At 39.0% G+C, this 27463-nt stretch overlaps 1 protein-coding gene across 9 annotated transcripts in view; it reads left to right on the top strand.

The window, feature by feature from the left end:
* Numb (NUMB endocytic adaptor protein) overlaps positions 1 to 27463 on the top strand; it is a 121193-nt gene that overhangs the window by 13527 nt on the left and 80203 nt on the right. For 7 of the 9 annotated variants that reach the window (XM_048362804.1, XM_048362809.1, XM_048362807.1 and 4 more), the window contains one exon: positions 15169 to 15300. The exons of the other annotated variants lie outside the window; for them this stretch is intronic. The gene's annotated coding sequence lies outside the window, so the exon portion shown is untranslated. Of the gene's footprint in view, positions 1 to 15168; positions 15301 to 27463 lie in introns of those variants that run through there. 9 annotated transcript variants of the gene reach the window in all.

Raw genomic sequence — 27463 nt, 5'->3', positions numbered from 1 at the left:
ATATAATAGTAGTGCCAGCAGCAGTGAATGGGGCATTTAGTATTTGGGAAGTTTCTTAGAAACATTAAAATGATTTTAGATTATGTGACTTAGAAGAGGAAATGTTGGATAGGCATAATTAGCATCGATAAAATTCTAAGTAGCTTGAAACTTTGAAGTTCTTGAAAATATTATGCAAATGCAAAGTATCTTTATACTTAGCAGACACTCCTATCATATGTTTAAAATGGTATTATAGTGTTAGAAGAGCCCAAGTGATATTGCAAAGTGTCTTCATTTTACAAAAAACCTGAATCCTAGGTAGATTAGCTAAAGTTTCAAGCTACTTAGTGGCAGAGGTAAGGTATAGAATATAGATTACAGGGTACCAATTTGATACTTAGTTTACTAAGACACATTTTCTTTGAGCAATCCCTCTGACTTTTCTCCCCAGGATGGCGAAAAACTTGGTCTTCTTAGTCTCACCTTTTACATAACTAGGATTATGGATATGTACCATCTTACTCAGTGAGTGATTGACAAGGAGCATCATGGTTTTTTTTTGTTTAGGCTGGCCTCAAACCTTGATTCTTTCAATCTCAGTCTCCCAAGTTACTAAAACCACTCCCTTCCTAGTGGTAGGAAAGTCCTGTGTCTAGTTGATAATAGAGGGCTAAACTTGAAATTCCCACATTGCTTATGTCTTTGTCTAGACATAGCAAACTTATTTATTAAGATACTTTTGCTTAATTATGGGAAATCTGGGTGCTTGTTTTGTAGTTATAAGATACCACCTCGTTTTTGTAATTTGATTGCATTTAAAAAGTTTTATTGAGAAGATAGAGGAAGATGGTTAGGTTCTTTCTTGTTACCTTAAGTGATAAGGGTTTGTTTGGTAAGTGCTAAGAGATATGGTAGAGTACTGGGGTCTATGTCATACCTTCAGGAAATGGAGCTTTAGTTGTCTTGTATTTGTGTGTGTGTGTGTGTGTGTGTGTGTGTGTGTGTGTGTGTGTGTGTGGTGTGAATTGGTCCTGGGGTTTCACTCTGACTTGGGCTCTGTCCCTGAAGCTTCCTTTTGCTCAAGGCTAGTACTGTACTAGAGCTCTATTTCTGACTTCTTTTGTGAGTAATTAGAGATAAGAGTCTCACAGACTTTTCTGTCCAAGGTTGGTTTTGAACTGCAGTCCTTAGATCTCGGCTTCACAAGTCTATATAGACTATATACGAGTGAACCTCTGGTACCGGGAGAGTTGTTTTGTATTCTTGAGACTCAGCTAATTTTTACTGTCCTCTTGGTCCACTCTGTGTATAGCACAGAGAAAGAAAGAAAAGGCTGGACTTTTATGTTTTCCTTTTTTTTTTTTTTGAGTCAGCTATCTATTATTTATCTACTTTACAATCTTGACTCTTTAATCCTTTTTTTTTTTTTTTGGCCAGTCCTGGGCCTTGGACTCAGGGCCTGAGCACTGTCCCTGGCTTCCTTTTTGCTCAAGGCTAGCACTCTGCCACTTGAGCCACAGTGCCACTTCTGGCCGTTTTCTGTATATGTGGTGCTGGGGAATCAAACCCAGGGCCTCATGTATACGAGGCAAGCTCTCTCGCCACTAGGCCATATCCACAGCCCCAATCCTTTTTTTTTTTGCCAGTCCTTAGCCTTGAACTCTGGGCCTAGACACTGTCCCTAATTTCCATTAGTTCAAGACTAGCACTCTACCACTTGAGCTACAGCACCATTTCCAGCTTTATCTGGAATTGTCTCACTGACTTTCTTGCCCAGGGTTGGCTTCAAACCATGATCCTCAGATTTTTAGCATCCTGAGTAGCTAGATTACAGGTGTGGGCCACCAGTGCTAGCTTACTCTTTTAATTTTTTAAAATTAGAATTATAGCCTGTCTCTATATGTACATCTGTAAATTCTTAGAACAGTGCCTAACATGTTGTAGGTGCATTATATGTGACAATATATTTCCAAGTGGGTTCTGAAGTTCCTTGTTTCTGTGTTTAGATAGCTGGCTATATATTGGCCCCCAAATACTTGACAATCTATATTCACAATTTCTGAAAATATGTCCAAAGATTGTGGCACATGTCCAGCAATTTGACACATTTGGGTGCAACATTTAAATTTAATTTCAATTTATACCTTAACAGCCTTGAAGTGGAGGGTTTCATGATGAATTGCAAAATTTAAAAAATAGTCTGAAATGCCTTATTATTATTTGTACATTTTAAAGAAATAAGTAATTAATATTCTTTTTAAGCTTTGTTATCCCATGATAACTGAAATGAGCTTATTGTGTGTAGAACCTTTACTGTGGGAGTTGTAATGGAGTAGAATGTCATGTAACAGTGTATGAAAGAGGATGAAAGGTGATAGTTGAGTAGAGCTGTTGACTTGGACAACTGTCATTTTGACCTAAGTAAAGATCCTTTCAGGGAAAAGGGAGCTAAATGGAAGGATAAAATATGATGAGATAAACTTCCAGTTTATTCACTTAGACTATGGCTAATTTGCTTGCATATTGTCACTTCTAAAGCCTACATTCTAGTCAGTTTAACATGATGCACAAGTTCAGAATCATAAATTTAAGAAAAGATTTTATTTTAATGAGACACCTCAACTAAATCTTTTTGGATTAGAGGATGGATAAAGCTTCTAGACTATTGTGCAGATCTTTTTTTTTTTTTGAAAGGCTGAATGTATTATCTTGTACTTTAGAGATGTGTCTAAGATTGTACTTGTAGATAAATGATCCAACTTCCTTATTTCTTCAGCTGATGTAGTAAGACATACATACCACTTCCCTTTTCTTCTTACTTTAAACTCTGAATATGCCCTTGGTTTTATTTTTTGTCTTATATTGTAAACTTCTTTGTGCATCTAGGTGCATGAAATCATGAGAGTATTTTATGAAGTCAGAGCAAGACACAATTCCATTTAGAATTTGAAGGTAATCAACCAGTTATGAATAAGAGTTAATTCATTTTTTTTATTTTTTTGCTCAAAGCTAGCACTCTACCTGTTTAGCCACAGTGCCACTTCCAGCTTTTTCTGTTTATGTGGTAATGAGGAATCCAACCCAGGGCTTCATACAAGCTAAGCAAGCACTCTATCGCTAAGCCACATTCCCAGCCCAAGTTAATTCAATTTTTCATCCTACTATCATATATTCATTCTTAATGAACTTTATATAAGTGTTTCTGAGAGGAATAATAGAAGTAATTACATGAGAGTTACTTTGGTTAAGCTGTGATTTTATGAGTTGTTTTTTTTTTTTGGCCAGTCCTGGGCCTTGGACTCAGGGCCTGAGCACTGTCCCTGGCTTCTTCCCGCTCAAGGCTAGCACTCTGCCACTTGAGCCACAGCGCCGTTTCTGGCCGTTTTCTGTATATGTGGTGCTGGGGAATCGAACCTAGGGCCTCGTGTATCCAAGGCAGGCACTCTTGCCACTAGGCTATATCCCTAGCCCCCCTTTTTTTTTTCTTTTTGAGTTCCAGCAGACAAAGCTTAAGATCAAAATGGAGTCACACTGTAGTTTCATGTCACCTTATAAGGTTTTTAATGGTTATGGATTTCTCCCTAAACTAAAATGCTTTTTAACAAAACTGTATTAACTCTTTGTCAGTACTTATGATGGAAATTAGGTATGTTTGAATAAGTAGATGACTCATTAACATTCTGATCCAGAATCTTTCATGTCTTGGGAAGTAATTTGATACTCTATGATATGGTTAACTCAAAAATTTACTTTTTATTTTTTGCCATTCCTGGGGCTTGGGCCTGAGCACTGTCCCTGGCTTCTTTTTGCTCAAGGCTACCACTCTACCACTTGAGCCACAGCATCACTTCTGGCTTTTTCTGCTAATGTGGTACTGAGGAATCAAACCCAGGGCTTCATGCATGCTAGGCAAGCACTCTACTACTAAGCCACATTCCCAGCCCTACTCTTTTCTTTTACAGTGTATTTCAATTTGTTTCTTTATGAGCCATAACAGTGGATTGCTTTTTTTTTTTTTTTTGCCAGTCCTGAGGCTTGAATTCTGGGCCTGCTGGCTGTCCCTGAGCTCCTCTTTTGCTCAAGGCTAGCCCTCTACCCTTTGAGCTACAGCACCACTTCTGGCTTTTTTTGTGATTTAATTGGAGATTAGAGTTTCACAGACTTTCCTGTCTGGATTGGCTTCAATCATGATCCTCAGATCTCAGCCTCCTGAGTAGCTGGGATTATAGATGTGAACCACCAGTACCCAACTAACAGTGGGTTTTTGTTAGTAGGTTCTGGTCTAACTATCCACTGGAGCTAGAAATCAAAACAGTGTTAGCTTTTTTTTTCTTGTTCTGAACCTGGGACTTGAACTCAGGGCCTAGACACTATCACTAGAGCCACTACTCCACTTCCAACTTTTTGGTGGTTAATTGGAGATAAGAGCCCCAAGCTGACACAGCTGGCTTTGAACCATAATCCTCAGATCTCAGCCTTCTGAGTGGCTAGGATTATAGGCATGAGTTACTGGCACCCAGTCAGTGTTAGGTTTAAAAAAAAAAAAGTCATTTTGAGGGGCTGGGAATATGGCCTAGTGGTAGAGTGCTTGCCTCGTATTCATGAAGGTTTGATTCCTCAGCACCACATATACAGAAAAGGCCAGAAGTGGCGCTGTGGCTCAAGTTGGCAGAGGGCTAGTCTTGAACAAAAAGAAGCTAGGAACAGTGCTCAGTCTCTGAGTTCAAGCCCTAGTACTGGCAAAAAAAAAAATTCATTTTGAGAAATGATTGATATATGTAGTACAAATACAATATGTCATATGTCAAGGTGATCAAGATCACAGTATAGTGGTACATCACTGTAATTCTAGCACTTCAGGGGAGGAGGTCGTGATTAAGATCAGTCTGGACTGCATGGTGAGACTGTCTCAAAAAACAAACAGCCAGGTACTGTGTGGTTTAAACCTCTAATCCTAGTTACTTGAGAAGCAAAGATCAAATGATGATGGTTAAAGGCCAGTCCAGGCAAAATAAATTCTCAGGAAAGGCTGAACATAGGGCATGAGCCTATCATTCCAGAGACATAGAGAAGAAGGAATGGGATTGCAGATTAGGTTGGAATAGGAATAAATTTAGCAAGACTCTATCTTGAAAATAACCAATGTGAAAAGGCTCCCAGAATGGCTCAAGTAGTAGAGCAGGCTTGAAGTCCTGAGCTCAAACTCCAGTACTGCCAACAAACAAAACCAGCAAAAAAGCTGGGCGCTGGTAGATCACACCTGTAATCCTAGCTACTCAGGAAGCTGAGATCTGAGGATCATGGTTCAAAGCCAGCTCTGGAGGAAAGCCTGTGAGACTTTTTTGTTGTTGTTTATTAATTGAACACAAATTTTTTTGACAAGGTGTTGTGCAAAAAGGGTACAGTTACATAGTAGGGCAGTGTGTACATTTCTTGTGATATCTTTCGCCCTGCTTTTCTATCTCTTCTCTAGGTCAGGTAGACATATATACAATATACAATGTATCAAGAATATATACAGTAGCTACGTGGCCACGCGCAAGAAAGTTCGCCTAGGGCTTTAAATGTAATGTCGATATTAGACCATATGTCGACAGTAGTCTTATATGAACGTACATACATAGCTTTTGAGCTATTGTATTCCCCTGAGAGGTCAATTTTTTACCTTTATATGTTGAATAGTTGTTTGGTTTTAGTTACATACTGTTGGGTCGCTGCCCTAATCCTGTGGGGAATACTATTTGACAAGCAGTTTTTGGTTTCACAGACTTGGTCTCTACTGTCTCTCGTCTCCCTTTCTTAACACTCATATATCAGGGAGATCATGCCCCTTTGTTTTCTGTGTCCTAGGCTTGTCTCGCTCAACATTATTTGTTCGAGTTCTGACCATTTCCCTGCGAATAACAATATTTCACCATTCCTAATCACTATGTAGTATTCCATTGTGTATAAGTACCATATTTTTTGGATCCATTCGTCTGTGGAGGGGCATCTGGGTTGTTTCCATATTTTGGCTATTGTGAATTGTGCAGTGATAAACATGGAAGTACAAATGTCTTTTTGATATCTTGGGACTTGCTGTTTAGGATAGATGCCTAGGAGTGATATGGCTGGGTCATAGGGTAGGTCTATATTGAGCTTTTTGAGAAACCTCCATACTGTTCTCCAAAGTGGTTGTACTAATTTGCAGTCCCACCAACAATGGAGAAGGGTTCCTCATTCCCTGCACCCCCTCCAGCATTTGTTGTTGCCTGAGTTCAGAGTTTAGGCCATTCTAACTGGAGTGAGGTGGTATCTCAGGGTTGTTTTTATTTGCATTTCCTTTACTACCAGGGATGTTGAGCATTTCCTCATGTTTCTTTGCCATTTTTATATCTTCTCTTGTGAAGTCTCTCTTTAGCTCCTTTGCCCATTTCCTAATTGGTTTATTGGGCTTGGAGGGGCTTAGTTTTTTGAGTTCTCTGTAGATGACAGATATCAGGCCTTTGTCTGTTGCTGTGCTGGTAAAGATCCTTTCCCATATGGTTGGCTGTCTTTCTGTTTTGGTGGCTATGTCCTTAGCTGTGCAGAAACTTTTTAATTTGTAGTAGTCCCATTTGTTGAGTCTTTCTCCTATTTGTTGTGCCCCTGGGACTATATTCAGGAAGTTCCTTCCTGTGCCTATAAGTTCTAGCGTCTTTCCTACTCTGTCCTTCAGTAGTTTCAAGGATTCAGGTCTGATGTTGAGGTCCTTGATCCATTTTGAGTTGATCTTGGTGCATGGTGATAGGCTTGGGTCTACTTTGAGTTTTCTGCATATGGCTGCCCAGTTCTCCCAGCACCAGTAGTTGAAGAGGCTATGTTTATTCCATTGTATGTCTTTAGCTCCTTCGTCGAATATCAGTTGGCTGTAAGAGTGCAGTTTTATTTCTGGGTCTTCAATTCTAATCCATTGGCTTTCCGATTTGTTTTTATACCAATACCATGCTGTTTTTGTTATGATGGCCTTGTAGTAGAGCTTGAAGTCTGGTATTGTGATACCTCCTGCACTGCTTTTTTTGCCTAGATTTGCTTTGGCTATTCTAGGTTTTTTGCTGTTCCATATGAATTTATGGATTGGTTTCTCTATTTCAGTGAAGAATGTGGCTGGGATTTTGATAGGTATTGCATTGAACTTGTATAACAATTTGGGCAATATGGTCATTTTCACTAGATTAATTCTGCCTACCCATGAGCATGGGAGGTCTTTCCATCTCCTTGTGTCTTCTTTGATTTTCCTTATTAGATTTTTATAGTTTTCATTAAATAGGTCTGTCACATCCTTGGTTAAGTTGATCCCTAGGTACTTTATTCTTTTTTTGGCTACTGTAAATGGAATTGTTTCCATAATTTCCTTTTCTGTTTGTATATTGCTGGTGTACAGAAAAGCTGCTGACTTTTGTGGATTGATTTTGTATCCTGCTACTTTGCCAAATTGGTTTATTAGGTGTAGGAGTTTGGGTACTGAGTTTTTTGGGTCCTTCAGATATAAGATCATGTCATCTGTGAATAGGGATAACTTGATTTCTTCCTTGCCGATGTGGATCCCTTTGATGTCCTCCTCTTGCCTTATTGCTATGGCTAGGGATTCCAGCACTATGTTGAACAGAAGTGGGGAGAGTGGGCATCCTTGTCTTGTTCCTGAGTTTAGGGGGAATGATTTAAGTTTCTCTCCATTTAATATGATATTAGCAGTTGGTCTGTTGTATATGGCTTTTATTGTTTTGAGGAATATTCCATCTATTCCTGTTCTTTCCAAAGCTTTTAATAGGTATGGATGTTGTATTTTGTCAAAGGCTTTTTGGGCATCGACTGAGATAACAATGTAATTCTTAATTTTAGATCTGTTTATGTGGTGAATTACGTTGATTGATTTACGGATGTTGAACCATCCTTGTGACTATGGGATGAAGCCTACTTGGTCATGATGTATGATTTTCTTGGTCAGTTTCTGGATCCTGTTAGCTAATATTTTATTGAGGAGCTTTGCATCTATGTTCATTAGTGATATTGGTCTGTAGTTCTCTTTTTTTTGTTGGGTCTTTGCCTGGTTTGGGAATGAGTATGATATTGGCTTCATAGAATGAGTTTGGGATTTCTCCCTCTGTTTCTATTTCGCGGAAGAGTTTGAGGAGTATTGGTGTTAGCTCCTCACTAAAGGTTTTGTAGAATTCGTTGGTGAATCCATCTGGGCCTGGGCTTTTCTTTGTTGGGAGGTTCTTGATAACCTCCTGTATCTCACTGTAAGTTATTGGTTTATTTAGTTGATTTATTTCTTCTTGGTTCAGTTTGGGCAGTTTGTACTTCTCTAAGAATTGATCCATTTCTGTAAAATTATTGTTTTTTGCTGAGTAGAGGTTTTGGAAATAGCTCCTTATGATTGTTTGACTATCGTGTGTACTTGTAATTTTTCCAGTGGAGTCCTTGATTTTACGTATATGAGTCTCTTCTCTTCTTTTTTTTTAAGTCTTGGGAGGGGTCTGTCAATTTGATTTATTTTCTCAAAGTACCACCTTTTAGTCTTATTTATTTGTTGAATGGTCTTTCTATTTTCAATCAGATTTATCTCTTCTTTAATCTTTGTGATCTCTCCCCTCCTAGTCGTTTTAGATTCTGTCATTTCTTGTTTCTCCAGTTGTTTTAGTTTCATCGTGACGTTATTCATCTGCTCTGCTTCCATTCTTTTAATGTGAGTGCTGAGGGCAATGATCTTGCCCCTCAGTACTGCCTTAGCTGTGTCCCATAGGTTTCTTTGTGATGTGTTTTCATTGTCATTGTGGCTTATGAATTCGTTGATTTCATCTTTAATTTGGTCTGTGGCCCAAGTGTTGGATAGCAGTGTGGGGTTTAACCGCCAAGAGTGTGTATAGCTTCTGTGGTATCCTTTGTTGTTGAGGGTTACCTTTAATCCACTGTGATCAGATATAATACATGGGATGACGTCAATACTTTTGTATTTGCTGAGGTTCTTTGTGTGGGCTATGACGTGGTCTATTTTGGAATATGATCCATGGGCTGCTGAAAAGAAGGTGTATTGGGTCTCTGTAGGGTGGAAGGTTCTGTATAGGTCTGTCAGATCCATTTGGGAAATGGTGTTACTTAGGTTCTCAGCTCCCTTGCTAATCCTCTGGGTGTTGGATCTGTCTCTTGGAGAGAGTGGGGTATTAAGGTCACCCACTATGATTGTGTTTGCGTCTATCTTGTTCTGTAATTCTGTGAGAATGCTTGACGTATGTCGGGCCTCTTTTGTTCGGTGAGCATACATTTATCACCGTTATGTCTTGATTCTGGATTTTTCCTTGTATTAATATGTAGTGTCCTTCTTTGTCTTTTTGAGTTGATTTTAATGAAAAGTCCAGCTTGTCTGAGATCAGGATGGCTACACCTGACGTTTTGGTAAGTGCATTTGCTTGGAAGATCTTGCTCCATCCTTTCATTTGGAGCCTGTTTTTGTCCCTTGCTGTAAGGTGGGTCTCTTGTAGACAGCAGATGTCAACTTTCTGTTTGCAAATCCACTGTGAGACTTTTATCTCCAATAAACTACGCAGGAAAAGCTGGAAGTGGCACTGTGGCTTAAGTATTAGAGGGCTATTTTGAGCAGAGAGGCTCAGGGACGGCACCTAGGCCCTGAGTTCAAGCCCCAGGATCAGCAAGGAAAGCAAACAAAAAATAGATCAAGAAGCTTTATACTGATATTTTGCCATTAATATTTTCATTTTAAGGATTCTAAAGCTTTAAAGATTGTAAATTTTTTAAAGTAAATTTTTTCTCTTTCAATTTTGTTAATTTATTTTTGTTTATGTGATACTGAGGAATTGACCCAGGGCTTCATGCATGCTGGGCAATCACTCTACTACTAAGCCACATCCAAGCCTGTAAACTTTTTATCTCTATTGCCATACTGTGCTTTTGTGAACCAGTATAAACAACATAGTGGCAACAACACAGGATTTGAAATTAGAAATCTTGAAGTTCTTTGTCTGTTTTGGTACTTGGTTAATATATTAGGTCAGTCTGGCTCTGAACTCAAGGTCTTTCTGCTTCAACCACCCAAGTGCTAATAACTAAGTATGCACTACTATGCTCAGCATTCACTATCCATTGGTGTGTTGACTAATGGAAATTGAATATTGATTTCTTGAAAATAGTTACATGACAGTAAGGGGACTTCATTTATTGTATTGTTATAGAAGCAGAACAATTTTTGAAACATAGTCATGGAAAAATGTGAAATATAATCTTAGAAATCTATATGTTACTTATTATATTGTCTACTTCAGTATTTATTTTGATTGCATATATGGTGAGTGTTTCACTAGTGTTTTCACTAGTAGTGTGGTGTTTTTGCTTATCTGAAAAGCATTTGTTATACCTATTTTATTCCTCCATGTTTTGTTGGTATTTACTTTTTTTATAGTACAACTGTTAGAATTGAAAGTAAAACATCAAAAATAGTTCAGTCTGTTCAAGAATCAGGGGAATGAAGAAATGAACTGAAACACATTGGCTAAAAATATACTTTGTAAATTACATCTGAAATTGTTTTGTTAGAGTTTCTATTGGAAATGAAATCCAGCTGTTATTCTGTTCTTAAAAATATCATTTTCTGAAAGTAGATAGCTATGAAAAACAAGTTTTTAATGCCTCTCAGTTTTTAATTGTTCTCCTTTTAAGACCAAGCATGGTTTGTGCATGTTAGGCGCTTAACCACTGTCATGGATAGTCTAACAAATCAAGGTATAATATGTGGAATTAAAAGCAAAGGGCTGGGGTGTGGCTCAAGTGGTAGAGCGCCTGCCTAACATATGCAAAGCCCTGAATTTAAACCCCAGTACTGCAAAACATAGTACAATAATAAAAATTGGAATAGAAAAAAAAAGAACAAGTAGCTGGGCGCTTGTTACTCATGCCTATAATCCTAGCTACTCAAGAGGCTGAGATCTGAGGATTGTGGTTCAAAGCCAGCCTGGACAGAAATGTCTGTAAGAGACTTATCTTCAGTTAACCACCAAAAAGCTGGAAGTAGAACTGTGGCTTAAGTGGTAGAGTGTTAGCCTTGAGCAAAAGGACAGCCCTCAGGCCTTGAGTTCAAGTCCTAGGAACACTGCATGTCCAGTGTTACACAAAAGAAGAAATGAGAAAAAAATTTACAGAGGAGCCTCATATTGAGCTAATTAACTATAAAACAGCAAAACTATTGTATGATACTTAAGGATGGAACCCTGGAACCCAGAGTCTCACTGATATTAGACAAGCACTCTACCACTGAGGTGTGACTGTGTAATATTATGACACCATACTGAGGGATCTTGAGAATAAAGAGTGTACCATGCATTTGTATTTAGCACAATAATAAAAGAACTTTTTGTACTGATTTTAGAAAAGAGAATTATTTGGAGCAAATTTTCCTACTTCCGGTAAGATCCGATTTTAAAAAGTTATTCAGTTACTTTCATTTTTTTATTTTTGTTGGTTGTGGAGCTTGAACTTAGGGCTTGGGCAATGTTCCTCAGCCTCTCTGTGCTCAATGCTAGTGCTGTACCACTTGAGCCACAGTACCAGTTCTGGCTTCTGAGTGGTTAATTGGAGATGAGTCTCATAGGGGATTTTTCCCTGGCTGGCTTCAAACTGCAATCCTCAGATTTCAGCCTCCTGAGTAGCTGTGATTATAGGCATGAGCCACTGGCGCCTGGCAATTCACTTACTTTTATAAAAGAGGACTTTATAGTCAGGAAGCCTGATTTATTTTAATTTTTAAATCTTTAATTTTTATTTTAAATCGTTTCAAAAATCATTAAGTAGGGCTGGGGATATAGCCTAGTGGCAAGAGTGCCTGCCTCATATACACGAGGCCCTAGGTTCGATTCCCCAGCACCACATATACAGAAAACGGCCAGAAGCGGCGCTGTGGCTCAAGTGGCAGAGTGCTAGCCTTGAGCGGGAAGAAGCCAGGGACAGTGCTCAGGCCCTGAGTCCAAGGCCCAGGACTGGCCAAAAAAAAAAAAAAAAAAAAAATCATTAAGTAGCTGTACAAAGAAGTTACAATTCCATACATAAGGTTATCAGTATAGTGCATCTTGATCAATGCCACCACTTCCTTCTTTCTCTCCCATTTTCCCCCATGCCATCCCTACTCTCTTAACTTTAAATCATTTTGAATATTTAAAGTGTTACTTTTAAACTAGTGTATAGTAATTTTTCAGTTTTCAAGTCATTTGAATTCTGTGCCTCAGTTATCTAGTGGTAAAATTAGAATATTAATTATTCATTTTATAGGGTACATTGTCAGGATTAAATGAGATCATCCATAGAAAGTGCCTAGAAGAATTTTTGGCAAATTTAAGTGCCCAGTAATCATTACCTACTACTAATCTCCTTTATTTTTTAGTTCAGGGCTTGGGGTTTGAAGTCAGGGTCTGGGCACAGTCCCTGAGTTTTATGCTCAAAGCAAGTATTCTACCACTTGAACAGCAGTTCTACTTCTAGGTTTTGGTGATTCATTGAGATGGGCTGGCTTCAAACCATGATCCTCAGATCTCAGCTTCCTGAGTGGCTAGGATTACCTGTGTGAGCCTTCCACTCCCTGCTTTTCTGATCTTGTTCAGAAACAACATTATTGCATTATTTATGGTGAATTTATTTTGCTTTTCGAAATAGATATGTTCACATTCAGATTCTAACATAATATATGTTGTCACTTAAAATCCACTTTAATAATCAGCTTTTAGTAAAAATCCTAAGGACTTTTCCCTTCAAGTCTTTAATTTCTATGAAATTATTAGGAAAGCCACTGATTAATTGACTCTACCAGTTATTTTTCTACCTAATAGTTAGTTGATACTGATATATATTTTTTCTGGTCATGGGGCTTGAACTCAGGGCCTGAGCCATTGTCCCTGAGCTTTTTTGCTCAAGGCTAGCACTCTACCACTATGATCCACAGCGCCACTTCTTATTTTCTGTTGGTTAGTTGGAGATAAGAGTCTCATGGACTTTCCTGCCCAGGCTGGCTTCAAACCATGGTCCTCAGATCTCAGCCTCCTACGCTACTGGTACCTAGTGGTAATGCTATTTGTAGGCGGTATACTAATTGTTGGGAATGTAAAGTGGTGCAAATGTAGTTCTGCCCATAACCTGCTTTGCTTGCAGGCTAGTGGAGCAAGGCACCTCTAAGGTTTAAAATGTTTTTAGTAATATTTGTTGTTGTAAAAAAACAACAAAAACTTCAGTAGATCATTCTTAAAATAATCAATTTTTAATTGGTCTTTTGAAAGTCTATAATTCGAACTTTTGGTAAATTAGCCTTTAATTTCTAGAACTGTATGTAGAACTATTCTAGAACTGTTACCATTTCAGTTTTGCAAATGAGTAAATCCAGGTTCAAAGATGTTAAAAAGAAATCTACAAAACTCACTTCAACATCTTAGAAATTTTATTTTGTAGTGCTGGTGGTTTGTTTGTGCGTGTTAGGCACTTAATCACTGAGTCACATATTGAGGACCCTACTAAATTTTGAAATTCATGCTATCATTTGTGTTTTCTCTTTTTCAGAGCTAAGGACTGAACTCAGGGGTCTTGCACTTGCCAGGCAGGTGGCTCTTCTTCTGAGTTAAATCCCCAAACCCCTTTTTGTCATTCTTTTTTTCTTATATCAACAAGTCATAATCTCTAATAGAAAACCTTACCCATTATATTGCATTGAAAGTTTGTGTATCTGTTTCCTCATTTGATTGGGAGCTTTTATAGAGGAGAAACTAATTATTTGTCTCTACCCCAGCACCTAGTAGAATACTTGCCACAAATTAGATATCTAATAACTTTTAGTTGAGCAGCAAGTGATTATTGTAGCATATTAGAAATAGAAGGATGCTGGGCACTGGTGGCTCACGCCAGTAATCCTAGCTACTCAGGGGGCTGAGATCTGAGGATCACCCCAGGCAAAAAGTCCCAGGCCCAGAGTTCAAGCCCCATGACTGATTAAAAAACAAAAAAAGTAGGACTTTCAGAACTCATATATAGACACTAGAATTTCTAAAAAGAATTTAAGGTTCTTACATAGATAGGATATAGCTTATAATTTTAATACAGTAGCATATCTAGAAATCACTTCTCTCTGCCATATCTTAAAAGAAACTAACGCCCCCCAAAAGTAGGAAGGACAGTTTCATAGTAAACATGATCAGTAACTTTACATGCATCATTTTGTCATGTCTGGTACCTCTTCAGGGATTGGATTTCAGGGACCATTAGGAATTTATCAAAGGTTCTTAAAGCAGAATGATAACTGACTTTGGAGCTAAACTCTCAACCCAAACTTTTTCCCTGCCCCCTCAAATTTTCATCATATGAGAATTTGTGGTACAGAGAATTAGGCATAAACGTTGTGACTTAACAAAGATACTATAGTTCTTGAAAAAACAAAGCTGGGCATTTGTGGCTCATGCCTGCAGTTCTAGCTACTTGAGAGGCTGAGATCCAAGAAGTTCATGATTTGAGACCAGCATAGGCAGAAAAGTTGATTAGACTTTTTTATTTTTTGCCAGTCCTAGGGCTTGAACTCAGGGCCTGAGCACTGTCCCTGGTTTTTTGCTCAAGCCTAGCACTCTAGCACTTGAGCCACAGCGCTGCTTCTGGCTTTTTCTATATATGTGGTGCTGAGGAATTGAACCCAGGTCTTCATGTATGGGAGGCAAGCACTTTCCCACTAGGCCATATTCCCAGCCCTTGACTAGATTTGATCTCTAAAATAATCAGCAAAAACAAGGCTAGAGACTTGGCTGAAGTGGTAGAGTGCCAGCCAAGCAAGCACATTGAGCCAGTGTAAAGCCCTGAGTTCAAATTTCCATAGTGTTGAAAAAGAAAGTAGAGTTGAGATGGGTGTGGTGGTACATGCCTATAAGCCCAACACTTGGGAAATTGTGGTAGGAGAATCAAAAGTTCAAGGCCAGCCTGTCTACATAGCATGATCCTGTCTCAAAATTTAAAAAAAAGTAGAGCTGGAATTTGAATTTATATTATTTAATTCCCTTTTTAGGGAAACCTGTGCACTTACTGCTGAGTACCTTAGAAGACACCTTCAGTCTTCATTCATCTAGAGGTAGAACTATAAATGATTGAAATTGAAGAGAGTCATCTGTGTTTAGGATTTCCTTTCCTTGAAATTTTCAGATTTGAGGCTGCAACAATAACTTCCAGGGAAGACTGCCAGTATATCTGCTGTTGTAACCCAAGATCTTGATACACATCAATAGATTGGAATCTTGGTGGGGCTGCAATCCTCAGATACCTCACTTAGGACAGGTAAGTGAAGAGAATAGACAATGAGAAAAGTAGATTCTGAACTAATGCCATCTTTCTTGGTTAGATGAAAAATAGCTCACTGCTTTAAAAATTTTAACTTTTTAACTGTGCCAGAGTGTTAACAATGCTTGAGATGCTTGTCTCTATTAACATGTGGCATGTGGTAGAGTAGTTGGAATGGTGGGAGTGACTCAGTGGCTGAAGATGGAATCATTTGAAGGCTTGCTCACTCCTTTGTCTGTGGCTAATGCCGGCTGTTGGCTGAGACTTCAGCTTGGGCTTTTGGCCAGAACACATACATTACACCTCTTCTTGTGGTTATTTGGTTTTCTCACAGCATGGTGGCTGAATTCCAAGAGAGAGTATCCAAGGAGAAGAAGGCAAAGGTGCACAACATATTTGACTTAGTTTTAGAAGTCACATAGTGTTACTTTATTCTGTTGGTTGAAGTAATTATAAAGGTCCATCCAAATTGGGAGGAAGAAGTGGGAGAGCTGGAGGCTTTGGGAACTCAAGCCCCACTTGAAGGGAAGATTATCAATATCACATTATAAGATGAGCACAGAGATGGAATCTACTGTTGTAGCCATCTTTGGAAAATATAATCTGGCATGGTTTGTATTACTTTCTTTTTTGTACTAGCCAAAAAGGAGGAAGCTAGTAAGTGGGTGCAATCTCCATTCTTCCTGAGCAAAAGTGTTTATTGTTGCCATTGTCCATGGCTATCAGACTCCAGCTTCTTCAGCTTTCAATTTGAATCCACACCAATGACTCTCCAGAGAGCTCCTAGGTCTTCAGCCTTAGACTGGGGCTGCATTATTGATTGGTCTCCTTTATTTAGAGGCTCCCAGATTCGTGGACTGAGCTATTACTGATTCTCCAGTGTGCAGGTGGCCATTGTTGGATTATCCACCTTCTAATAGTGTAAACTAACCTAATAGTGTAATAAATCTTTTTATAACTATAGATAAAACTAAATACATCGGATTGGTTTTGTTCCTCGAGAGAATTCTGACTAATACTGGAATCTTATTTCCAAATTCATATTCATATTCATGCCATAATGTTCTATACTCTTCTTTTCACCTATTATACATGCTATTTCTAGTCTTCATCTTAAAAGTAATACAAGGCTGGATGCTGGTAGTTCTACCTGTAATCCTAGCTATACAGGAGGCTGAGATCTGAGGACTGAGGCTCACAGCGAGCCAGGCAGACAAATCTAAAATACTTTTTTTTTTTTGTAAGTTTTTTTTTGGCCAGTCCTGGGGCTTGGACTCAGGGCCTGAGCACTGTCCCTGGCTTCTTTTTGCTCAAGGCTAGCACTCTGCCGCTTGAGCCACAGCGCCACTTCTGGCTATTTTCTGTATATGTGGTGCTGGGGAATCGAACCCAGGGCCTCATGTATATGAGACAGGCACTCTTGCCACTAGGCCATATCCCCAGCCCCTAAAATACTTTTATCTCCAGTTAACCAGCAAGAATTTGGAAGTAGAGGTGTGGCACAAGTAGTAGAGCACCAGCCTTGAGTAGAAAAAACCAAGGCAGGGCGCTGGAGGGTCCTAGTTCAAGCCCCAGTACTGACACAAATAGGAAAAAAAAATTAGTTCAAAGTCTACTTGGATTTTCTTCCTTTGTTTTGATAATTTGGGAATTATCTGAGATATTGATTTCCAATTTAAATTTGAAAAACTGGTGTCAGGCTGAGTGCCAGTGGCTCATGCCTGTAGTCCTAGCTACTCAGGAGGTTGAGATATGAGGATCATGGTTCAAAGCCAGCCCCAGCAGAAAAGTCCCTTGAGGCTCTTATTTCCAAGTAACCATTCAAAAACCAGAAGTGGAGGTCTGGCTCAAAGTGGTAGAGCACTAGCCTTGAGCAAAAGAGCTCAAGGACAGTGCCCAGACCCTGAGTTCAAGCCCCACAACTGATAAAAACAAAACAAAACAAAACACCTGATGTCAGTTTAATAACAATGTATCTCAGGTTTGTTTTGTCTCTGCTTTCTTTAAAAATATTTTTGTTATTATAAAAGTGATGTACAGAGGGGTGTAGTTACATAAATCAGGTGAAGAGTACATTTCTTATTGGACAATGTCACTCCTTCCCTGTCTCCCAGTTTTTCCCTCTTGTCCTCACCCATGAAAGTTCATGTTCAACATAGTGTCTAGTGAGTACCACTGCTGCATTTGTTTACTTTTTAGCTCTCCATTTCTGTGCTCTGTCTTATCCTCCCAAAGACAGATAAAAGAACAAACAAGATAAAAAGAAAGAAAACAAAAATACAACAAAGGGAAAACCTTGTTTTCATTTCTGTTTTTGCTTTTTTTTAAATAGGAAAACTGTAATCTTTTTTTAGAATTCAACAATCTTACTTGCCAAATTGCCATTCTATTTTTCAGTAGTATAAGAAAACTTACATAGTTGTAAACTTATTTGGTTACCGTATTGATAATTTACCAATTGCCTGTGACGGAGTTCAATATAGTCAATACCCAATTTAGAAACTTTAAAGACCATCTCATTTCTTAGACTCAGAAAATCTTCTGCCTGTCTAGATGCTTTTCCATTATGAAGTGATTTCTGTCAGTGAGTCTTAATACAACTGACTTGACTCCACACTATGTCTCCAATACTCAAAGAGAGACATTCTATAATGGAAGATAACTGAACAAACTATTGTGAGAGTGGAAGTAATCTTAGAACTTTGCTTACTCTACCTGATTAGGACTGACTGATTTTGCTCAAAAGGTATAGAAATTGAGAAAGCTTGGATTTTGTTTTATATTGTGTTGTTGGGGGATGAACCCATTGCCTCTTTTTTCCTGGGAGTTATACTCCAGCCTTAAGCTACTTTTGTTTTGCCTTTATTTTTTTGTATTTAAAAACAAGGTGTGGCTGGGAATATGGCCTAGTGGCAAGAGTGCTTGCCTCGTATACATGAGGCCCTGGGTTCGATTCCTCAGCACCACATATACAGAAAATGGCCAGAAGTGGCATTGTGGCTCAAGTGGCAGAGTGCTAGCCTTGAGCAAAAAAGAAGCCAGGGACAGTGCTCAGGCCCTGAGTCCAAGCCCCAGAACTGGCAAAAACAAAAAAACAAGGTGTGATAAAAGAAAATGCACTTATTACCTGACTCATGTAATTGTAATCTCTCTGTTCATCACCTTTAAAATAACAATAAAGTAAAAAATAATAAAATAAAAATAAGGTGCGATGTTTTACTGTAGACTTAGATTGAGAATAATGACTATGTAAAATATTGTATCTTATATAACAAATATATGCATATGAATGAAAATACATATAAAACTGTAAACATTTAATGAAGCTTGGTCTTTTTTTTTTTTTGCTTTAAGCATTGGCGGGATAGAGCAGGTTAATTGCTAGTAATACCTCTAGATCTGTTGAAAGCTTTATCTTGCCTTTGTGGTACAAAGCTTGTGCCTGAAGAAATAATCCATCTTTTTTTTTTTCCTGATCCTGAGGCTTGAATTCAGGGGGTGCATGGGCATAGTCCCTGAGTCTCTTTGTGTTCAAAGCTAGTACTCTACCACTTGAGCCACGGGGTTGGTCACTTCTGGTTTTCTGGTGGTTAATTGGAGATAAGAACCTCATGGACTTTTCTGCCTGGAATGGCTTCCACCTGAAATTCTCAGATTTCAGCCTCCTAATTAGCTAGGATTACAGGTGTGAGCCATATCCCCAACTCACCCCCCCCCAAAAAAATCTCTTAAATAGTGAATGTTGTAGTAAGTGCTTAAACTGCTTTTGTTGAAAAGCACTGGCTTCTTATTTGGTCCTATGTATTAACTAAAAGCCAGAGAAAAGTTTGACATTCCTGCTTCAAATTTTGTATTTGTCTTTGCTCTAAGCCGTTTCTCTGCAGTCACCTTACAATAACCTTGGAATCCAGAAAGGACAGGATTTATTGATAACATCTTTATAAGTAGGAATAGTAGGAACTGCCCCAAAGGAAAGGAACAGCAGAATTCCTTCTCTGGACCTGCCAGACAACACTGACTTGTTAATCCTGATTGAAATTGTTCCCATCAGGTGATGGCTGTGACATTAAAGTCTCTGCAAAGCCTACATAATGATCAACTAGACCATACTTCCACCAGGACTGTTTAATCATTATGCATCCCTTGTTCCCTCTGACTCCAGTTCTTCGTCTATTTAAACCTAAAGTTCCTATGGGTACCCCAATGATAGCTAAAGATGGGCAGAAATGCTTACTTCACCTCTTTCCAAGACTGATCCTACCACATAACAAATCTCTTTTCTCTGTCCTACACCATTGCCTCTATTTGACAGTTAGGGAAAGTAGCTCCATCTGACATGTAGAAGCCCTGGTATTTGGGCCTGGGGCCTAAAACTCTGATTAAGTATTGTTTTCAGAATCAAACAAGACAAACTCCAAAAACAGTAGTAATTGAAATATGGAGCTGAGGAGTAGCTTGAGTTCAAACTCCAGTACTGGGGAGAGGGGAGGGGAGGGAAAGAGGCCTAGGCCAGTGGCTCATGCCTGTAATCCTAGCTACTCAGAAGACTCAGATCTGAGGATCAAGGTTCGAAGCCAGCCCTGGGGAGGAAAGTCCATTAGACTCTTAACTCCAGTTAACCAAAACACTGGAAGTGGAGCTGTGGTTTGAGTGGAAGAGCACTAGCCTTGAGCACTAAAGCTCAGGGACACAGTGCTCAGGCCCTGAGTTCAAGCCCCAGGACTCACACTGAAGAGAAAAAGAATTGCAAATGTAGAGCTAATGATGTTATCATTTCTCATCATTGTGGTTCTTGTTTTGTTTTTTTCTGGTCCTGGGGCTTGAACTCAGGGCCTGAGCACTGTCCCTGGCTTTTTGCTCAAGGGTAGCACTCTACCACTTGAGCCACAGCGCCACTTCCGGCTTTTTTTTTCTATATATGTGGTGCTGAGGAGTCGAACCCAGGGCTTCATGTATATGAGGCAAGTACTTTCCCACTAGGCCATATTCCCATCCCCCAAATTGTGATTGTTCCTTTTTTTTTTTTTTTTTTTTTTTTTTTGCCAGTCCTGGGCCTTGGACTCAGGGCCTGAGCACTGTCCCTGGCTTCTTTTTGCTCAAGGCTAGCACTCTGCCACTTGAGCCACAGCGCCACTTCTGGTCGTTTTCTGTATATGTGGTGCTGGGGAATCGAACCCAGGGCCTCATGTATACAAGGCAAGCACTCTTGCCACTAGGCCATATCCCCAGCCCCCATCCCCCAAATTGTGATTCTTTAAAAGTATTTTGTGTGTTCTATTCAATAGTCAGTCTTAAATCTGGATGGAGTTCTACCTATTATCTTAGGTTTCAAAGTTTTTATTGTGTTAATTTGTACAAGTTGAGTCCAATAGACCTACAACCACTCTATGGGGTCATTTTCCTATAATAAGGGAAGAAAAACAAAACCAAAACAATTGAGTGGACTGCAGACAATTGGGTTTGGACTGCTTACTTTCAAAAGAGTTAATTAGTTATCACCCAAGGACCCTGGACAGCATCTTTTACCTAGCCAAAGGAGTCCAGATGCAAAAGAGATATTGTTTTAGAGCATGCCTCTTCCTAGCCTCTTCTAGTTCCAACAACCTTGTCTAGACCTTGGGGAGAAGATTTACAGAAGGGACTCCATCAATAAAGTATTATTCCCCCATCCCACTCCCCCAAAAAACCCTCCACCTAATTAAAATAGCAGCACCCATTCAGAGCACAGCCCAGGGTATAAACCCCTAGATTCATAGCCACCAGTACAGAGATTCACAGAGTCAGAGTCATTTGAAGAGGAGGTTGGACAACTGATGGAACACACAATGGACAGACAGTAGCTGCTCGGCAGTGGCCTTTGTGCTAGAGACTTCTCTTCTGAATAAAGTTCTTCCTACTTGTTATAAACTTCATTGGAGGCTCATCATTGGAGGTTCAGCATTGCTGGCAGTGGAGCTACAACACCAACAAGCATTGCCTACCTCTGAGTTGCAGCACTAAACAGGGGTGGCCTGCTACAGGGCTTACCACCTTAGTGGTCTCTCCTAGCTGCTGAGCTAGAAGGGCTATGTGTACTCTGCCTACCCTAAGCAACAGCAGAAAATTCTGTCACCTTGGAGGAAGGATTTCATTCATTAGAGAGGAAGGATCTCCTACCTCAGAATTTTTTGCTCCTGGTGGCTATCTCCAAACTCTTGTTGCTCCTGCTCTGTGGACAGGGTCAAGAGGGTATTGAGAGAAGAAGAGTTTTAAAAAATATCCCCTTCTCCCCTAAATATCCAAGTGATCTTTGCACATTTTCTTTGAGCTTTTAGGAGTTCCATTTTCTTTCAAACTGGAAAGTTTCTCCTGAGTTTTTGTTTTGTTTTGTTTTGTTTTTCGGCCTGCACCATAGTATTCACTTCTTGGTTTTGAATTGCAATGCATTCAGGCTGAAGGATACTAGAGGGGAAAAAATGGTAAACTCACAGCTGGTACCCTGATCACTGGAATTCTTCACTCCATGTAGATCCATCTGTGATGTTTGCTTTTCAGAATCTTCAAATAGCATGCATTCGGTCCCAGATTTATAGTTTAGCTTCTATACTTAAATGGAAGTTAAAGAGATGTATTTACTCTAGCTTACAAAACTGGAAATCTTTCCAATATTTTTTGGTTTAACTTTTGGATTTTGAAGTGATTGTAGATTCATAGGAAGTTGTAACAGGAGGACAGAGAAGTCTTTTGTGTCCTTTACCTGGCTGGGTACAATGGTTACATCTTACATAGCAAACCAGGAAATTAACATGAATACCAGTCTAAGTTATGAAATCTTTCAAATACACAAGAATACTTCAATATACAGGAACATCTATATAGTCTTCACTGATAACTTAATATTATTTTTCATATTTTCCGACACTGGTTGTATATTCTAATGTGAATATGTATTCTCCTTTATATAAACTACTTAAAAATAAGTTGAAGATACCCTCATTCACCCCTAAATACTTTAGCATGCATCATCCAAGGAAAAATCATATTTTAATAAAATTTATTTTGTAAACATAAATTTCATTTCTATATAACCTCAGTGGTATGCTCATACTTGAGAAAATGAACAATGTGAAACATTTTAGGGATAGAAGTCTTAATGTTTCTGGGTATTTCTTTGAAGTATGTTGATCTTTTGGAGGCTTAAGTTATTGTTCAAAGAAGTTGCCCCCTTGATGATAGGCTCTTTTTTTTTATTTTTTATTTTTTTGCCAATCCTGGGGCTTGGACTCAGGGCCTGAGCACTGTCCTTGGCTTCTTTTTGCTCAAGGCTAGCACTCTGCCACTTGAGTCACAGCGCCACTTCTGGCCATTTTCTGTATATGTGGTGCTGGGGAATTGAACCCATGGCTTCATGTATACAAGGCAAGCATTCTTGCCACTAGGCCATATTCCCAGCCCCGATGATAGGCTCTTGATAATTATTTTTGGACTTTAGACTCTTACCATTTATGAGTTTTAGAGCCAGGTAGCTCCTTGATTTCTACTGTTGCCTTTTTCTTTCCTCCACGCAATCTTCTCAGAATAGTCCTTATCTGGATATTATAATGTGAAACTAATATAGGGCTAGCATGTATTTTTGTTTTCACCTCTCAATTGTAGTAGTTTCTGATGGTTATATACAATGGTGGTACCTAACTTTAAGCAACTGAGAATCTGACTACAAAGCGTAAACCAAGGAAGGTTTGTTTTTCTTATCTAATTAAAAGTAGGCAGTTACTTATGTTGCTTTAGTGGCTCAACTTTTTTGTAATTTTTTTAGCCTTCATGGTACTAACAAGGTGACTCTAGTCTTTTGCCTACATTCAAGGAGCAAGGCAAAAGGATACCAAGCAAAAGTTTTCCTGCTAATGCTTCCAGAAAATCTGATCCATTTGGTGCATTATGGGCCAAGAGTAGGGTCATATGGTCACCTCTAGAAGATTTTAGCTTTTGGATGTCTACAGTGAGAGGCAAGGAGATAGATTTGAGAATGACATTTTGGCAATACTGGGATTTTGAACTCAAGGTCTTGTACTTACTAGCCCAGTGCTCTACTAACTTGAGCCACCCTTCTAGCCCTGGGAATGATTTTGGATAATGAATTAATAGTGTTTGTCACAATTATGTGATTGTTGTCATTGAACATCTAGATTGTAGGTCTGAAGGCATGGCTCAAGTGGTAGTGGTAGAGCACTTGTATAACAAGTGCAAGACCTTTAGTTCAAACCAGAAAACTTCCAAATCGTATTCATTTTACTTTAGTGTGATGTTCAGTTTTTAGGTGCTGTGTATTATTATTATTAATATTATATTTTGGTGCTAGGACAGGGGCTTGAGCTTAAGATCTCATATGATTTATTTCACTCAACGCTACTGCTCTTCCACTTGAGGTACACCTCTACTTCCAGCTTTTTACTGATTTTTTTTTACCTAATAGTCTCATGAACTTTTTTTTTTTTTTTTTTGGTCAGTTATGGGGCTTGAACTCAGGGCCTGGACACTGTCCCTAAGCTCTTTCACTCAGGGCTAGCAGTCTACCACTTTGAGCCACAGCTCTACTTCTGGTTTTCTGATGCTTAATTGGAGATAAAAGTCCCACAGGCTTTCCTGCGCAGGTTTGGCTTTGAACCTTGATCCTCGGATTTCAGCCTTCTAAAGAATTACAGGTATGAGCCACCAGCACCTGGCTCTCATGAACTTTTCTATTTAGGCTAGCTTCAAACCACAATCCTCAGATATCAACCCCCTGAATAGCTGGGATTACTGATGGCATGAGCCATCAGCACTTAGCTTTTATAGGAACTTTATAATTACATATTAATATTCTACCTCGGTGTTGTAGAAAACCAAAGAACTGAAAATAATACAGAGAATTTTAAGTTTAGTTGTGAAAGTAAGTTTTTGGTAATGCAAGTTAAAAGTTGGCTTGAATTTTGGAATCCTAGGTGTACTACACATGTAATTTTATGAAAATCAACAAATCTACCTGATAACTTACTAGAGTTTATCTTTTAGGACCAATTAGTCTTAGAGAAATTATGTTTAGTGCAACATCTCATGGATGCTCCATAAAAGGCGTCAGGTCTTGCCTTTTGTTTGTTTTATGTGGTACTGAGAATAGAACCCAGAGTATCAAATATACTACCTGAACACTACTATATCCCCAGCCCTTGCTAGTTTTAACTATTCTGTAGTTTTGAAATCTTAGAATCCATTGTTGAATTTACCTTATGACTGTATGATATTTATTGTAATTATGGTAAGAGAGCTGTTGTTGATAGAGATTTTTTTCTGTTAAAAATTTGCCATAAAAACTGAATCTCTAGGGGCTGGGGATATAGCCTAATGGCAAGAGTGCTTGCCTCGTATACATGAAGCACTAGGTTCAATTCCCTAGCACCAAATATACAGAAAATGGCCAGACGTGGCGCTGTGACTCAAGTGGCAGAGTGCTAGCCTTGAGCAAAAAGAAGCCAGGGACAGTGCTCAGGTCCTGAGTCCAAGGCCCAGGACTGGCAAAAAAAAAAACAAAAACAAAAACAAAAAAACCCTGAATCTCTAGAGTTTAATTATGAGGTCTCTTTCTACCACTATCTCTTAATTCTTAGATATTTTGTTAATAGTTTTCATTGTATGTAATGGATATTCCCAGGTATTTCTAATATTAACCTCAAGATTTCCACTTTTTTTTGTTCTATCTTGTTTTTTTTTTTTATTTTTTTTTTGGCCAGTCCTGGGGCTTTGGACTCAGGGCCTGAGCACTGTCCCTGGCTTCTTCTTGCTCAAGGCTAGCACTCTGCCACTTGAGCCACAGCGCCCCTTCTGGCCATTTTCTGTATATGTGGTGCTGGGGAATCGAACCCAGGGCCTCATGTATATGAGGCAAGCACTCTTGCCACTAGGCCATATCCCCAGCCCCTGTTTTTGTTTTTTTTGCACAGCGTTTTACTGTGTAGTTCAGGCTAGCTTTAAACTAGCAATCCTCTTTCCTCAGTCTTCTGAATGCTAAAATTATAGTTCACTCCCCAGCCCAGCTCTGTGGTTCAATTTCATTTTATTTTATAAAATAATTTATATTGGCATTGTACAATTGTACAAAGTGAGAGTTTTATTGTGATATTTCCATATTCTGTGCAATCTACTTGGGTCATATTCACACACTTTGTTACTCTAGCTCATCTCCCCTGCTCCCATCTAACAACCCCTTTCTTACAGATTTCTTTTTCTTTTTTGCCATTCCTGGACCTTGGACTCAGGGCCTGAGCACTGTCCCTGGCTTCTTTTTGCTTAAGGCTAGCACTCTACTACTTGAGCCACAGCACCACTTCTGGCTTTTTCTATATATGTGGTACTGGGGAATTGAACCCAGGACTTCATGTATGCCAGGCAAGCACTTTACCACTAGGCCATATTCCCAGCCCTCTTACAGATTTTTAAATGGATTTTAGCATGTCCTTTTCACGGCACATACAATTTATTTCAATCATATTCTCCCCTCTCATCCAGTTTTATTAGGGTTTTTTGTTTGTTTTGCCAGTCCTGGGGCTTGGACTCAGTGCCTGAGCACTGTCCCTGGCTTATTTTGCTCAAGGCTAGCACTCTACCACTTGAGCCATTGTGCCACTTCTGGCTTTTTCTATGTATGTGGTGTTGAGGAATCGAATCCAGGGCTTCATGCATGCTAGGCAAGCACTCTACCACTAAACCACATTCCCAGCCCCTCTCATCCAGTTTTAAACAGTGACTATTAAATTGTATTTTTTTAAGTTTTAGCAAGGAATTATTTTTTCATAACATGCTTAAAATAGGGAGAAGCAGAAAAAGAGAAAACATTTCCTGCTTTATATGTAGGAAATGAGAATTGAAGACTTCTGACTGTAAGTTTTTAAGTCATTTTATGTGCTATCTATAACATAAGCTTTTGTCCACCATATAAAATGAAAAATATAAAACAAAGGCCAATGATGTATGACATGCAGAAGATCAAACAGTTTGAAAGTGGTTGTGAAGTTTGAGGTACAGGCATTCTGACTTGAAGTCCGGTATTCTGTCTGCTCTGTTGTAACTACCTTAGCTACCTTAGCTAGCTGTAACTCTGCTAACTAATAACTGTTGACTATGGTACAGAGCCAAAGAACTATTAAGAAAAGGATGCATGTGGAATATGAAGTGTTAAATTTGATGGCTCTGACACCTTAGTCTTCTTTTTGTGCTGGTTCTGGGGTTTGAACTCAGAGCCTGGGTGCTGTCCTTGAGCTTTTTTGCTCAAGGCTAGTGCTCTACCACTTGAGCCATTGTTCTACTTTTGGCTTTAAAAAAAATTATTTATTAATTGAACACAAATTTTTTTGACACGGTGTTGTGCAAAAAGGGTACAGTTACATAGTAGGGCAGTGTGTACATTTCTTGTGATAGCTTATGCCCTGTTTTTCTTTCCCTTCTCTAGGTCAGGTATACATATATACAATATACAATGTACCAAGAACATATACAGTAGCCACATGACCAAGCCCAAGAAAATTCGCCTAGGGCTTTAAATGTAATGTTGATATTAGACAATATGTCGACAGTAGTCTTATATGAATGTACATACATAGCTTTTGAGCTATTGTATTCCACTGAGAGGTCTATTTTTGACCTTTATATGTTGAGTAGTTGTTTAGTTTTAGTTACATACTGTTGGGTTGCTGCCCCAATCCTGTGGGAAATACCATTTGAAAAGCAATTTTTGGTTTCACAGACCTGGTCTCTACTGTCTCTCCATCTCCCTTTCTTAACACTCATATATCAGGGAGATCATGCTCCTTTGTTTTCTGTGTTCTAGGCTTGTCTCGCTCAACATTATTTGTTGAAGTTCTGACCATTTCCCTGCAAATAACAATATTTCACCATTCCTAATCGCTATGTAGTATTCCATTGTGTCTAAGTACCATAGTTTTTGGATCCATTCATCTGTGGAGGGGCATCTGGGTTGTTTCCATATTTTGGCTATTGTGAATTGTGCCGCGATAAACATGGAAGTACAAATGTCTTTTTGATATCTTGGGACTTGCTGTTTAGGATAGATGCCTAGGAGTGATATGGCTGGGTCATAGGGTAGGTCTATATTGAGCTTTTTGAGAAACCTCCATACTGTTCTCCAAAG

This window comes from Perognathus longimembris, chromosome 14 (genome assembly GCF_023159225.1).
Source record: "Perognathus longimembris pacificus isolate PPM17 chromosome 14, ASM2315922v1, whole genome shotgun sequence".
Lineage (NCBI taxonomy): Eukaryota > Metazoa > Chordata > Mammalia > Rodentia > Heteromyidae > Perognathus > Perognathus longimembris.
The sequence above is the reverse complement of the archived record's forward strand: the minus strand, read 5'-3'. Positions and strand labels throughout refer to the sequence as shown.